The sequence below is a fragment of the Poeciliopsis prolifica genome, unplaced genomic scaffold (genome assembly GCF_027474105.1).
Source record: "Poeciliopsis prolifica strain line A6 unplaced genomic scaffold, Auburn_PproV2 SCAFFOLD014, whole genome shotgun sequence".
Taxonomy (NCBI): Eukaryota; Metazoa; Chordata; class Actinopteri; order Cyprinodontiformes; family Poeciliidae; genus Poeciliopsis; species Poeciliopsis prolifica.
In genome coordinates, this window is record NW_026562389.1 from 3,336,443 (window position 1) to 3,352,767 (window position 16,325).

The 16,325-nt window shown below is 38.9% G+C and overlaps 1 protein-coding gene across 1 annotated transcript in view; it reads right to left on the reverse strand.

Moving 5' to 3' along the window:
• The window catches only part of sh2b3 (SH2B adaptor protein 3), a 58,112-nt gene extending 42,122 nt beyond the window's left edge, over positions 1 to 15,990 (reverse strand). The window contains exon 1 of the mRNA XM_055039168.1: positions 15,660 to 15,990. The gene's annotated coding sequence lies outside the window, so the exon portion shown is untranslated. The remainder of the gene's footprint in view (positions 1 to 15,659) is intronic.
• Between the last annotated feature and the right edge of the window lie 335 nt (positions 15,991 to 16,325).

The following is a 16,325-nucleotide window of genomic DNA, read 5'->3' on the forward strand; positions in this document are numbered from 1 at the left end:
CAGTCTTTTCATGAGCAAAACTTTAACAAAAGTTGCATCTGTATTAAATTAAGGAGAATGAGTACAAATGTACACACTTTGAAAAAAAATCTCTCAAAAGATGTATAGTCAGCAGAATTACAAACCGTTCAGTCAACCAAGCAAATGTGACTGACTGTTGTCCAGTAACTATAAATATCCGGTTTTCGGCAGTTGTTTCTTGTTTTTATTATTACTTTTTAAAAGATTTTTATGCATGAAGTACAAATTAGTTTTTTCTTAACCAATTATTATGATAAAAGTATAAAAACGATCCTAATGTCCACTGAACAGATATAAACCAAGTTTCAATCAAAGGCTTTCTTATTATGAAGCACCATTTTATTTTACGGTTTCATGACATAAAATATTGTAAAATTTTGGAAGCAATCTGATCCAAAAACACCTCAGTTCTCTGCTGTTACCCTCTTCCAGTGAACATCAAAACACACTTACAGCTAAACCGCTGTAGCACTGAAAAGGATTCATTCTGTGCCAAGAAGCTTTTATTAACACAGGAAGCATTCATGTGTGTGCAAGGTTTTGTGAGCGAAGGATGATGGGAGTTGGGGGGGTTAAATACTGGGTCCAACATATCACAGAAACCCACAAGAAACAGGGGGGAGGGTGTGAGAGGTGGTGGCAGGGAAAGGGGAGTCGTTGTGGTTGAGACAAACATGGAGCAACTTGTCTCGTTATCTTGTGGCTGACGTTCGCAGATGAAAACTTGTTAAATCTTGGTACATAGTCTCTTAATAAAGCCAGAAAGTTTTCCTGGTGCGGCAGCGGTGGGTCTACCGACGGTCCGCGTTCGTCAATGAGGCTGGGCAAACTTGCCATCACGAAACATTGCATCACCACGGTTCCTGGATGTGTGCTGTCACAACAACCAATTCCCTTCCTGTAGTTTTCGGAGCATGCTCAGTGAGCGCTCACCCCCCTCCAGCTGGCCTCTCCCCCCCACCGCGAGAACCTGTTTCTATCTGCCTGGCCAGCCCAGCGATGACTCAGCATTGACCCACTGCAGAACATACACATACACTCATGCACAGACGCACACTTCCTCTTGTTGTATCCCTCGGGCCCGTCTCTGTTCCCAGGGTTTTCTCCTTTTTCTTTTCATCCTCTCGCCTCTCTCTGGCATGAGGATCGCCAGATGTGATCGGATCCTCGCTTCCCTTTATTTTTACCTCAACTGAGGGCCAGAGGGAGAACAAAAAGAGGCTAAAACTGCTTTGTTGTTCTTTCTCCGCTGTTATCCTGGAACTCTAACCCTAAGTTGATCCTTGGTTGCCGCTTTACGGTTCTGTGGAACAACGTTCAGCAGGAGATCAAACGACATAGGCAAGTCCAAACAAACTGGAAAACACTCCATCAGGACATGAGTCAATGCTTCAGCATTCTTTACTTTCTTTCAACCTCATCTTCCTCTCATGTCTTTCATGCCACTTAAAGTAATTTGACAGCTAAAACACCATGAGGAGTCATTGAAACTCTGCATGGGGCAACTTATGGATAAGCTGTCAAACACTTAAATCTGCTGCAGTTCATCAGACAAGAAGAAATAAATGTAGCCTGACCAAGTCACCTTTCATTTATACCAAAATGTGTCCATTTTGTCCCTTCTGATTCTCATTTCCTGTCCATAATCTGATGAACATAAACCATCAGATCATGTCTCTTTGTAGTTAAATGTTTTTTTGAATTATGGGGATAAATGGTAGTAAATATGCTCAAATCTAATTTAGATTTTAATTTAGTTACCTAATAATGTCTAAAAATTTTGTACTAACCCTGTTTCGATTGGTTGAGGCGCTAAATCTCATTTGTGACTTGAACGCTATAAAACGACAAATTACAACTCCAGATCAAACCCAAATAAACCCAAGCAAAATTTGTTTGACGTTTCAGAAGATACAGAGAAGCTGCAGGTTGGTTACTGAGGTCAGAACCAAAGAAACCCAAAAGAACTGCTAAGAAAAAAAGCAAATAATTACCAGGCCAAAGGTGCAACATGAGCAATAAGACAGAAAAAGAGCCCTAAGAGTGAGATTTGCTTCAAAATTAAAGCTGAAAAATCAACAAATATCAATGTGTGCACCATTGCAATTCTAACATACTTCTTAGAGGCAATACATGCATTCAGTTTCTGCAGGCAAACACATTTAAATGCCATTGATGTCACCAGACTTGAGGTGGATTGTAGAAACTGAGACACTAACCCTCACAATCAGCGGCGACGACATTGAAATACTGGAAAAAAATCTTGCTGCATTTCTCACACATAATTTGGAAGATGATTAAAATCAATCTTATAAAAAGCAACACTCAATTGGAACTGGTAGTGCAGCAATTATGACACAATGATGATAATTAGGAACAAATGGTCAAATAATTTAAAAGAATATTAACTTTTTAACATTTCGGGTAATTTTTAAAAAACTTTTTGATGCCAAACATAAAAATCTGATGCTTTTGTTCTAGTAGAGAATCACCAGGACCTGAGCCTAGCGTCTAGCAACATGAACTGCTGCTGAAATGCATCCAGTGCAAACTCAGACAGACAAATTGTGCACATAAAACCCAGAAAATTTCATATTTTTCACCAGAAAAGGCATTAAATTAAAATCCACAAAAAACGACGCTTATACAACACAGAGATAATTATCAGTGCAACTGGTGGAAGCCCAACTGCAGGGAGGTCCTATTTATATCTGCAGAGCCCGGTATCAGCTCTCACACACCACTGTGTGCTCCCTGTCGCCCTCGGTTGGGAACAGCTTGTTTGATGCACACACACACTCATGTGGTCTCTGAGCTTTCAGGTCAAGTATTCATAGCAGGCGACTGAAAGCGCCGACTTCATGCTGAGCGTCATGCAAAAACCGCCTGAGATGCGGTTTATTTCTCATTCATGCAAGACGCTGACTATGAAATAGAATGGAAATAATTTAATCTGGTCTAAAAACCATATTTCTGTACATCTACAAAATGATAATCCTTTGATGACAATCAAGTCACTGTAAGACTCCAGATTATTCTATGTAAAAATAACACTCAAAAAATATAAATATGGGATTAATAAATACTTTGATTATTCTCCCTCTATTTCAGCAAAATGTTGAATATTTGATGTTGATTATATTGTATTGAATTATACAGTCTGCAGATGTTACAACCGGCCAGATTTTATCGCTGTGACACAAGTAGCGTGTGGTTGTATCACTTCAGAAGTACACAAAATATTCACAATTATAGGTTGTTTCTCACACATGGTCAACTTGACAATATTACGCAGGGTTCCTACAAATATTCATGCGTTTCCACACTTTTCATTTGCTTTACTGTACTCTACTCATTCTAACATTTCACTGGTGGGCTTTGATTATCTGTGTGCTTTACAAATCATGAAACAACACAGCGGTCATGTTGGTTTTCTGAATTGGAGTAAAGGGCTTTTTCAGCTTTTCATCTCATTAGATCTGCACCAAGAAGGGTGAGATTATCTCTGATTTAATAAATCATATCTTGAGATATGTGATTGATGTTCATTTGTTTGCAAAAAATTCCAAAAATTGTGGGACATAAACCCAGATTGAATTAAGTCTAGAAACTTTAGTCTTTTATCTTTTTTTTAACAATTCTTAACCCGATTCCAGATGGTTCAAGACCCCATAAGAACCAGAGAAGCAAAGTAATACTTTTAATATTTGACATAATTAACGAAAAGATTTTATGCAAAATCCAACTCTGAACAACCTTGAGGAACTGCTTCACATATTTATTGTAACAAGATCTTTAGCTATGAGATTCAGACTTTATCCAGTGAGTCAGCAAATTGTTTCCTTACTATTTAATTTTTGTTTTAAGGCTGATAATCTGGGTTTTCCCACAGAAACAGCTGTGTCTTCATTTAACTGATTTGGCCTGGTCATATTTTCATCAATGACAGCACTGCTTGTTGTACGGGATTAATATCTCAGCAACTCTTGTGCACTTCTCCTTTTTCAGCGTTTTATATTTGAGTACTTTTCAAACTTTTATTAGCAACCCAATGTATGAAGACAAAGACATTCCAGATATTTAGTCGAGAACAACAGAAGATTTTATTCAAATCCTGTTTTCTAATTATGAAAGTTCACTGGATAGATGGATGATTTACAGGCAATATTTTCTGCTTTTGCCAGTTTTTAGCAGCGCTAAAAATAAATATCAACTATTTTGTGTTACAATCACTTACACAAACAACAAATTTCAAGTATTTCTCCACTTTACTAATCAGTGTAATGATTTGTTTTTCACTTTCAAGAGAAAAACTAATCCAAAAGACCAGGGTTGCATCTCAACAAGTTTGTTCCCATACTCCTTACACAGTTTGGTGGTTTACTCCTGCCAAAGTGGGATGTGCTGCTAATTGAGATTACTCATTATGTAAAATGTAATTTACAACAAGCCACATCCGTCTGGCTTTTTTATAGCTCCGGCCTTGTTGCAGAGATCGGCCGGATTCAATCTGATGCATGTGACTCAATTAATCTGCATGGCATCAAGGCCCGTTTAGACATCAAAAGTTCCAGATTTTCCTGTAAAAACCGGCTAAGGGAGGAAAAAATTAATTAATAAAATGCACCAACATGTGCACCACAGACTCCAGAAGACAAAAAAAGAGAAAATTTTTACTAGCGCCTCTGAATTTTCAGTCTGTGAATCACTGAATGAATCAGAGTGGTGGATAGATTTCCAGAGAAAGAAGAGAGGCGGTGATTTTGTCAGAGTGGGAGCTGTTCAAAGAAAAAGGCTGGAAGGAGAGAGAGATATCAAGCAGGGAAAGGAAGAGGAGGAGACAGAGACAAAAATCACAAGGATAACTAGAAATAATGAGAGGGCAGGCAGCAAACGAGAATAACAGGCAGGCAAGGTGGCGAGAGGATAGGAGATGGCGCCAAGTTTGTGGCTAAAGGTCCAGGTGGCACAGCAAGAGAGGAACAGAGACGAAAAGGATCTCGACTCTGCTCTGCCTGGGCAGCAATCACAGAAACAGGAAACCCTGCCCTGCCCTGGCAAGCAGTAACCAGCGCACACAGGCAGAGGCAGACACACACTCACACAAAGGCACACCAGACCACAACGTCATGTCAAGACCCGGGGAGATGATTCAAGAGCTGCTGAAGGAAGACCTTTTGTGCTGAGCTCTACAACAACAAGCACCGCTTGTAAAAACGTCTCCTGTTGCATTTGTTCACTGTGATAATAAAGACAACGTGGAAGGATTATTATATGAAAACATCAAATCGACCGCTTCCTCCCGCAAAGGCCAGAGAAACATCTTGGATGAAAACCCAGCAAAGGCCTACAAGATTCATGCATATTTAGAAGAACATGTTTGTTTGTTTTTTTAAAGCAAACACAGATGGGCCGGTTGTTTCATGCTCCATCTAAAGCCGATGCCTGCAAAAAACGGAAACTCATTCAAAATAACGCATCAAAGCAAGTCTACTGCTCCGTTTTCATGCAAAAAGCCAAACCTCATCAGCTCATTTTACACTTCTGAAGCTAATGAGTACTGATCTAAGCTAGCTGCTGCTAAACTTACACACTGAAAGCAGAGATGCTCTTGAAGATTTTCAATAAAGTTGCACTATAAATAATAAAACATAAAATTTCATCCTGTATTTCTGAAATCATCACAACGTTCTCAAAGCTCTCCTTGAGTTTTAGTGTCCTGGTCACAACATGTGGGTGATATAGAGCATCATTTTGTGGTACTTGTATAACAAAAAAAGCTTATAAATGACACCAAAAAAAAATCTATTACTTAATTTCTTTCATTAACTGTATGGATTTGAGTGCATGGCACAGCATTGAAACACAAATTCTGTTCTTGAAAAATCTGATTCTTCAGGATGCCACTTAAAAAAAAGTGTAATTTATGTAACACAGTAACTGCATTTACTCATGTTTTGAAATTTACTGGTATTCATTGACAGTTTTGTGGAACAAACAGTGGCGAAAACAACCCAAATAACAATTATACGTTAGTTTTACTTTTTTTTTTACCATTAATTAATAACTGAAATTTCACAAGACAATGACATAAATCAAAGTTCTTATGATAAATGTATTATGTGCAAGGATAGTTTGAATGAAATATTTAAAAAAATACTAAAACTCAGCTATAAGCACAACGTCTCATCTGTCGAAATTTCCATTATGACTGCGATTTAATATATTAGGTAGCCTTTTATGTGGTGAGTTGCATGTTTTCCCCAAAGCATGCATGTTAGTTATATTGGTCCCTCTATTTTGCCCTTAGAAGCAATTGTGTGAAAGCATGGCTGTTTGTGTTGCTCTGTGACAAACTGGTGACCTCTTCTCTCATCCATTGACCCCATGAGACCTTGCAAAGGTCAAGAATGTAGAGAAATTTAGTGGATGGAAAAAAAGTTTGCAAAGTGTGGCCAGTATTCAATCTTTTGATTGACTGTCTACAGGAAGCTTTTATGGATTATTTTTGCTCGTTTGTTTTAGCCGATAAGATTTACAATTTAATCACCTCAACTTAACAGATCAACAATACTTTAGTTAACGTGATGCTTCCTATTTAGAAAAATATTTTAAAAACTAGATTATAATAAACAGCCGCATGCGATTCATCCTGTAAAATAGACTTTATGAATTACAATTAAAACTGAAAATACTGAGCACCTCAGGCCATATCAGTTCAGTTGAGGACTTTTGCATGCTTCCCCTTTGCAAAAATAATTTTTTGGAAAATTTGAGGATAGAGTCGACCGACGCCTTTCACCCAATTGAAATAGGCACCACAACCCATTTTTGCTAATTTTTTTAATGGTCACTGGTGGAGATTTTTATATTTATTCAGTAAACTTAGACTTCAAGTCCCCTTAGATTTAAGTCCTGGTTGTAAAACTGTCCTTGAGTCAAACAAAACAGAATTTTGTTCCATATTCACTATAAGTAGGTGTTGGAATGACAATAAAAGTTAAAGTTATTTTGCAAATCTGCCAATCCAAAACCCTGGAGATTATTGCAAACAATGTTAAAACATGACAAAATTATCAGAGCTCAAAAGGATTGGCTTCATGTTGAGGTTAAGAAGTGGATTGAAGAGGTTTTTCTTAGTTGGCTTTAGGATGCTGTATACCTGCGCTAAACTGGTCACTTATCAACATCCCAATATGTATCATCCTAAACTTTTACATGAAACATTCTGACAAAGGTTGAAGCAGATCAGCTGGTGAGCTACTTGGATTAGGAATTCAAAGAGTGAAATAAAAAGTCTGACTGTGGCCACCAGGTGATGTTCTGTCAACACGAACTTGAAGTTTGTCCCTTTTTTGTACTACACAATCTGAAGTTGTTGCAACGCTGCAATGTGTTGAAACCATCAATCCGTTCAAATCTCAAAAAGGAGTTTGTTCACATGTGAAACATGTTGATCTCGCTAGGTTGGCTCTTCGGATAAAATCTTTTTTTTAAATCACCAAAATTTCAGGATGAATGCACTGAGTCACAGCAGAGGTCCTCAAGTCTACGTATCTCTTCTGCAACACACCTGAATCAAATGGCGGACTTCCTTCATCAGCAGTCATTCATTGAGCTGCAAAGCCATTGTAACCAACCATATATCTGATTCAGAATCAATTCAAAAACTTTTCCTGGATGGTAAATCATCCTAGAAGTTAAAGCGATAAACAACAATATTGTTTTGACTTCATTTTTAAGAAAATTAATGATGTAATAATGCAAGTACACCCTCTCAAAGACCAATAAAAATTAATTCCTATTGAAAATTTAACACTGGCACTGGAAGATATTTTATATATCTTTCACTCCATATATACATAAAAACACCTAAAATAAAAAAGATGCTGAAGTCTTTCAAAAAAAGACCAATTTACTAGAAAAAAGGACAGACTTGAGAAAAAGCAATCTTCCAACTGGAAATGATTGTTTTAATTTATTATGGAATTAATTGATTTATTGATTACTGTGCTTATATTCAGGTGTTTTGGGGAAGGGTGGTAATTCTCCGCAACTTGAGCTTAATTAAGCCATTAACTGAGCCACTATTGAGTTATGACACTTAATAGTTTAGAGGCTCAACAACATACATATTTATCAGTTATTAGTTTTTTGTTAATTATCAGTGCCCATTTATTCATAAAACATTAGAAATCAAGAAAAATTACCCGAAGCTTGAATATAACCAGTCTAAAAACGATCTTAAACTATGAAATAACACATTGGAGAAACAATAGGGTCCCATCAGGTTGTCCTCACAATCTAGTGTAACTTTACGCAGAAGAAAAATGCCAGGAATCCTCTCCACAACAGCTACTATTCAGCATTGTTTTGTCAGGCTGAGCAGCCGGGTCTCACTGGTAGCCAACACACCAGTTAACACGAACTGACATGAGGTGACCTTTCTCCTCGTCCCTTTCACTTCATGTTTTATACTTGAGTGGAAAATGCTGCTGTGCAACAAACAAAAGTGGAACAACCTGGCATTAGCTGCACGCGGCTAAGTGTTTTCTTCTACAAATCGTTGGATGATTGATTGGCTGCATGAAAGCGGAGGGCGACGAATAAAAGACCTGCAGTTGTTGCAGGCTCGGGATGGGGCCCTGACGCTCCGGGTTCCTGTTTGCGTGAAGTGAGATGTGAAAGAGCTTTGATGGCGAACAGAGCAGAAAGCGAGACACGCGCACCTTACATAATTGAAGAACTTATTGTAAGGGAGGAAGCAGCGCTGAAACATGAGATAAGTTTGGGCCCCGAGTTCCCACAACCCAAGGAAGGCATCAGCTGATTAAGGCCGCAACAAGAGCTTCTGCCTGTTTCACATTGAAACCTTACAGTTGATGCATTTGATCTTAAAGAGACGTTTGTGGAAACCCACTTCTAAAACCTAATGACATAATAAACTTCTAACACCTTGTTGAAAAAGAAATCCCCTCAGAAAGCTTCAATCCTTTGTTTTGCACTCACAGCAGGGGCCTTCAGCACCACACCAAAGAGAAGAAAACCCACCCTTCTTAAAAGTGAGCTCAACACCTGATAGTCAGGGGGCTCAGTTGGATTGGGGTCCAAAGATGCAACATTTGTTGCATTTTCAGTTGGTGTGGTTTGCTTTCACAATGCACTGCCAAATGATCCAAAATGTTCCTCCCCTCGCCTGTGGTGGCGCTGCACCACGAACTACAAAATTACATAAAAACCTCTGAAGATGACACAGAGCGCAACTCCCTTATTCACTAAATGTGATTTAAAAAAAAGAATACTGTCATTTTAGCAATTGTAGGAATTTTTTGTGTCTTTGGTAAAAGAGCAGAAGACATTTCTCCTGCTAGCACTAGACTTGTGCGTTTATTTTGGTGGTATTTACCCAGAATGCCCTGTTTCAACTCCTGCCTTTGGAGTCGAGCCAGAGTTTAATAGCATATTCACACCTCACAACAGACTAGAGTTTACCTACTAAACAGCGCTGGTGTGAATAGCCATTTTGCCTACTTTTCTATATTTTACACGCAAGTAAGAAAATATGACTAAATGACTAACATAAATAATATTTGCCAGCAGTATGTCACTTAATATGTGTTAACAGGTCCAAACAGAAAAAGATCGGAGCATTTTTAACTATTTATCTCCCTAAGGCTTGCGAATAATAAAAAATAACCAGCAGTTTTAGCACACAAGTACAAAATAAAAGTAGGAAGCAGAGAAATGGCAACACATTGGTACATAACGAGGGGTACGAATCGCAAATAAACCCCGAGTCTTTGTGCTCCACCTCTTGTTTATTGTTGCACGTATAGACAAAATACTGCCAAGTACACAGAGCTTTTGTTTTGGCTAAAATATTCTCTTGCTCTCTACTGCATTCCCACAGCAATAACACAATGCAGCTATTCTTAAGACGCACAGAAATAAAGTCAGGGCCACTTTCTGGCCGTTTCCTGTGGCGTGGGAAAGGGATGGAGGCGAAACCGCTTGGAAAGGTAGCAGCAAAGCTAGGGAGCTGGTTCTGCGATAATAAATTATTTATGATACACTGCTGTTTACATGTATAGGATGCTCTAAAGTCACATAATGACATGAAAAATCTGAATTGATAGAGCTTTTAGATAAGAGGTGAAAAAGTACCTCTGGGCCTCAGAGCTGTCAAAGTACAATAACTCATGTGGTTTATAATTTAGCAACATAAAAGTGACAGAGGAAAAGTTATTTGAAAAAACAATTTGAGTCAAAATTTATATGATGATTAAATGCCGGGAAAGTAGCTATTTAATGCCTGTTTTTGCTCACATTTCTAAATTACGTCTCTCAGGATGCGTAAAAGAAGCTAAGCTAGTTCACTGATAACATGGTGTTAACTGCAATTCACCTAATTTAAATACCAAAAAAGGGGATATAGTGGCAAAGATTGGGTTTTTCATCAATGACCTTCACATATTAGAGCGACATCTTCACTTCCTTTTTTGGAGTATCTTTAAAAAAATACATTTGTTCCCAGCAGCCTTCAGCTGCAGCATCATTAGAGACGAACACGACCAAATCTTGCAAAGTGGTGTAAAGGTTGCTGAGTGAAAATGTTTTCATGGTTTCTCCTTTTGCAACTTTGTCATTCCCAATTCCAAAGCACACTTCTGCATGCCATCGGACTCACTGAAACAGTTTTTGGTGCATTTTTCTCTGCGACTCAAACTCACCTCAACCCCTTACTGGAAATCCTTGAACCCCAATCTGCGTTTCTGAGAAACCAACAACAACAACTCATCATTCATGACTCGGCTGAGTCAAATCAGACAATTTCAGCCAATTCAAATATTTGAATGCAACAAGCATCTCCGTCATGACTTTATGAATGAGTCACCCTCCCACCGCCCCCCTGCTTGTAATGTGCTTCTGATTCATTGTGATTTGTGAAATTCATGGCAAGACTCAAAATCTTCAACGCTGTCTTCTGCGTGTGTGTGTGTGCGCGTGTGTGTGCGCGTGTGTGTGCGTGTGTGTGTGTGTGCATGCGCTTGAGGGTGACTGTGTGTGAAGGGATTTGGTTGAGAGATAATTGACTCCTTCAGTCACTCTGATCTGCTGTGAATCATCTGCAGCCATCTGACTTCCTGGAAGGCTATTTCAGGAGTTATAAACTTTTCCACATTGGGACTAATGAGGAGCCACTCCGAGTTTTAGCGCTCGCTCTTACAAAATACCAATAATCCAAGATTTTTGCTTTTCTGCATAGGGAGCATATTCTGCATTTGAGCATATGCTAACATGATGCAAACGGGGTATTTTCGCGTGAGAATGAGAGCCTACTTTCACTTCAGCCGAGGCTCGACTCCCATTTCTGCTAAATACACACATCACAGTAAGTATTCGGTGTGTGTGTGTAAGCACCAATGAGACAATTAATTTCACTGTCGTCACTTTTCCATTTATCTGATTTCGTGTTTCGCTAATAAAACAAACTACACAAGGATTTTCACCCAACGATCTTGTTTGAAAAGTGACTGAAACTTTGAACTGATGATCAAACTAACTAATTAAAAGTCATAAGGTTGTTTCAGCTTGGGGACTGGACAGATTCGTTGAAGCACACAGCTTTCTCTTCACAAATCTGATTGCACAACCTGAAGAGGAAACCTGCAGTCTACAGGCACATTCACATTTTTTAGCAACATCCTTGCAGTGCTGCAGATAAATCAAACCTATAATCAACATTCTTCTAACGAAAAAAACAGTTTTGCTCTGAAGTAAACACGGGCAAGTACAGTAACTTTAAATAACGCATATTATAAAGCACACTCAGGGACACTGCATGGATAAAAAGCTGATATTTATGGCATTAACAGCCATATTATAAATATATAAGCAAGATATTATAAATCCACACTTACTGCAAAGAAAGCATTTTGTCACCTTCAAAAAAAAACATTTTTAGTTCTTTGCATGCATCTGGGTTTTATTTTATATTTTCTCTTCTGGCAGAATCTGACCTGCCAATTTATCCCCAGAATTAGCTCCAATCCTTCTCATTTCACTCTTTTCACGCTCACATCCCCTCCCTGCAAGGCCACAGTGGGTCAGATCTTTCTCGTGGTCTCACCAGTGGATTTCTTAGAACCCCCCGAGGGAAACGGAAGAGCTGATGTCTGCGATAACATCTCAGATAGAGACATGGAACCATGACATTGCCTGATCTGCAGCTGATACTCGGGGTTACAGAGTGTGACACATTTTCTAGTTTGTGTTTCTGCAATGCCTGTTTCGCTTGTGCATGAGTACAAGCAGGGAGAACAAGCTGCAGGAGGTTCGAATTGACAAAAATTAAATAAAAAAATAGTTTAGTTTCCAAGAAGACGTTTTTTTTCCCTTTAAAGGAGATTTATTTTCAGTGCACAAACCGGCCAACCAAATAATCTTGTCAATTTGCAGAAAACCTTGTTATAACCCCACTGATCAAGTGTCATGCCACCATCTGGGGGAGAATCCCAGGATATTCATAGCAGTAAAAATGTACAACAGAGTTAATCTAATGTGCCACAAGATTCAGAGAAGAAAATTCAACTTCATCAAATTGTAGTGATTCAGTTTTATGGGTTTTACTTTACGGTTGGCATGAGGATCAACTCAGCAAATTTCAAGAAAACACTTAGAGAGCAACAAAAACAATTAATTTATGACTAGAAGTCCAACATAAGAGTTTGAAAACTTGGGGGGGGGGAGGCAAATAATTACAGAGATTTTGTCTAGGCCTGTCTTTTTCCAAAGAGAAATCTGCGGGCGAGTAAAACCCTGGAAAGCATGTTAGCAGACGTTACTTCCTCACCCTGGGGCACGTCTGTCTCTCTTTTGTGTTCAGTGACTCAAGGTGGGACAGCGATTGTATCTAAATGACTAAATCTTGCAGGAACTTCAACCTCATCAAATGGGTTCTGGTATTACTACAAACTCTAAAAGTGTTTCAAAACATATGGATTGGTTGAAATCTAGTAAGAAAGTCAATACAACATGACAGGAGCCTAGCTTTACACTGTGTTTGATGTGGAGGTTACAACCAGTATTATTGTTTCTAAGCAATTAACAAGAGAATATAAAAATCTGACTAGAATGAAGTGTTTTTCAGTGAATACTTGTATCATGTGATGCTCACCTTAATGTAGCAGGGACAAAAACAAGGCGAGCTGACTGCATTATGAATATTTAGACATTTTTACTTTCTTTTTTAAACTCCGTGAGAACATGCTTTCCATACAACTGTTTACGACAGACTTTTAAAACACCAGCTTGTGGCCAATTTGCAGGGGGAAGCGGTATCAGATGCAACATGCGTACATGCGTTCACCGTCTTCACGGCAAAAAAAGCTCTAAGCTGTAGAAATCCTTTTGCAGCAAAACATGTCGATAGAAACATGTCGACATAATCAATCTAGTTTGATCATGTTTCAGGAAAACATTTTGCACATCAGTTTATGCATGTCAGCAATGAATAATTTCAGTTATTTTCACAAAATGTTAACAATCAACTTGTTTTTTGTAATATCTAATGCATCTAGTGCTGCAGCTGCTTAAATTGGTGGCTTGCATGCGGCTGGATAAGATCTGAAAGCCAGACTTTTGATTAGACATGGGCAGGTGCGAGATTCTCACAGTGTGATAATGTTAACGCTGCTTCACAGCGTCGAAACAAAAACACTAAGCAACAAAGAATAATATGATCCAATTAAAACAGAAAAACAATTATTCTGACTGCTGTTAAAATGATGGACTACAGTGATTCCTACAGTGATAATGATGTTTGGAGGATTTAATTATTAATATTGAGCAAATGTTTAGAATAGGAATGCACCACAGGGTTTCCCCCAGTGCATTGTAAGCCTGGCGGGCCACCAGGCTTTACTTGAGGCCCCACCAGGCTTAGCATTGCTTATCTATTTAAGTTTTTTTTTTTAATGTTTCCATTTTTTAAGACTATAGTTGCTGTTCAGATATTAATATTCCAATAACATAATTACCAAGTGATAGTTTTCAGTTTCACTTGAACATTTTTAAGTAAAAAATACAGCAGGCAGCTGGATGAATGGCTGCCGGGCAACCCAACCACCAGGCCTAACGCTAACCCTTTGGACTGATATCAACATCCAATATTAATATTACATTTGTGGCCCTATACGATGCATTACTGTCACTGTCTCATGACCAACCCCTTCCAAAGACACAAACATAAACAGCAACAAGACGGACTAATATCAGCCCAGTTGTACATATTGAACTGATGCCAATATGTTAAAAAATTATATAGATACTGATGTTGATGCCATAATGTATTGTGCATCCCTAGTTTAGAATAAATCTCCACTATTTTTATTCGAGCTATTTAACTTTTACAGATCTTTATACAATTATCTGCAATTAGGTAGCTTTACTTGCTTAAACGGCTAGCCTGCAGTCGGCTGCTTGTCGCTCGCTGTTTTCTGACTTCTGTTTTTAAACAGCATTAATAAGAGGAATGGGTGGCGTCTCTTTCATTTCTACACCACAACTATCTGAGACAAGTATAGTAGAGTTCTTTCAGGCAGCTAACAAGCAGTGAGCAGCTAACAAGCAGTGAGCAGCAAACGGTCAGGCAGGGCCAATTCGGCGTTACACTAGGCTCCACACAACGAAATAAAACTGCCAGTCCATCTTATTAAAAGTAATCTTATAATTAATTTAGCAACAATTGTGCAGCAAGCTTTTGATCCTGCAAGCAGCACAGCAGAGATGTGTCTCAGTGAAGATGCACTTGTTTGAAGCCGAGGAATTGGACTTTGATTTACAGCAGTCATAAAACATAACAGTAAGCCTACCAGAAACAAGACAACAAATGGCCTGACATAAATATGAACTTTGGAATAGGCCAGGAGTCTAAAACTGATGACGAACATAGGCAGACTGAGCCAGGAGACCCACATGGACACAAACAGCACTGCTTTGGTTGGCCGGACACTCAGCATTGGCTCATAAAACTAAATATCTGCTTCCTCAAATGATTCTGCAAGAACAAAAAAAACTGAATTGCACCCATTTTAATATGCAAATAATGATAGGAACAAATAGGTAGACATGCACGATGCGTGACATGACTTCAGAGTTGCGTCATCACCATGGTGACCGGAGACAGTTCTGTGCCAAATTTTAGTAAAGATAAAAATAAAACACTGACAGGCAGCACATGTTTCCAAAGTAGAGAGTTTAGCTACTACTTGCCGGTATTTTTGTTTCTTTTCGGACAGACTAACGATGCAATGAAAAGACCAGGGGTTTTAACATGATGTCTATCTTAAATATATAGATATAATTATTCATACTTAATTTTAATTTATGTGCAAAAACATCTGCGTAGCACCGGTGACGTGCAGAAGGAGACCCTTTAAACTCCACGCCACCGCATTTCTGTACTGTGTTTGCTCAGAAAAGAAGTCAAATGTTTCCCACTTCTCCACTTCAACGACCGCAGCTGGTTCTGTTGGACTCCGGAAACCTGAAAAAGTTCGCCATGTAGCCGGCAGTTTTAAGAGCGAGAAAGGTGGGCGCAGGTCGGAAAAAAAAAAGGTCTTACGACGCGTACTCACGTTCTCCGTTATCTCGGACGGGCACCCACCGCAGCACGACGACTAACCACCAAGTTGGACTTCGCATAACGGAAATGTGCGGAGAGGCATCTAAAGTAGCATCTGAGCGCCGAGCAGAACAAAGTGGACTTCAGAGGGAAAGGTTCGCGTGGAAAAGCGCCTCGCTTTCTCTCTCATTGTGTCTGCATGCGACTGGCCTTCCACGACAGAAAAGAGGAAAAGAAACTTTCAGCCACGAACTTGATGTTCATTTCCGCCGTGTGAAGAAAAAAAAATGCCGCGGTCCAAGCGAGTGTGAAGCAGCTGTCAAGATGGACGGCGTAACGCCTGTCACTTCCGGTTTTGTACTTTCAAAATAAAAGGTTTTTTTGGTGGCTGAAAAATAAATCATTCTTACTTTCATCTCTGATCTCTAACCATCAATATGAGAATTCTTAATTTAATCTCTGAATTTTTTTCTTTTACTTTTATTTTAAAATTGTGACCCCAACCTCATAATTCTTATAATATTATCAAAATTCTGACTATTTCTCAAAATATTCATGTTAATCTCAGAATTTCTTTAGGACTCTGACGTCAATGCAAATGGCCTCATGGGAGCAACCAGTTTCAGTGACAGACATGTGAGTTGTGCAGGACAACTCACTTCCTGGAGAAACATGTCAG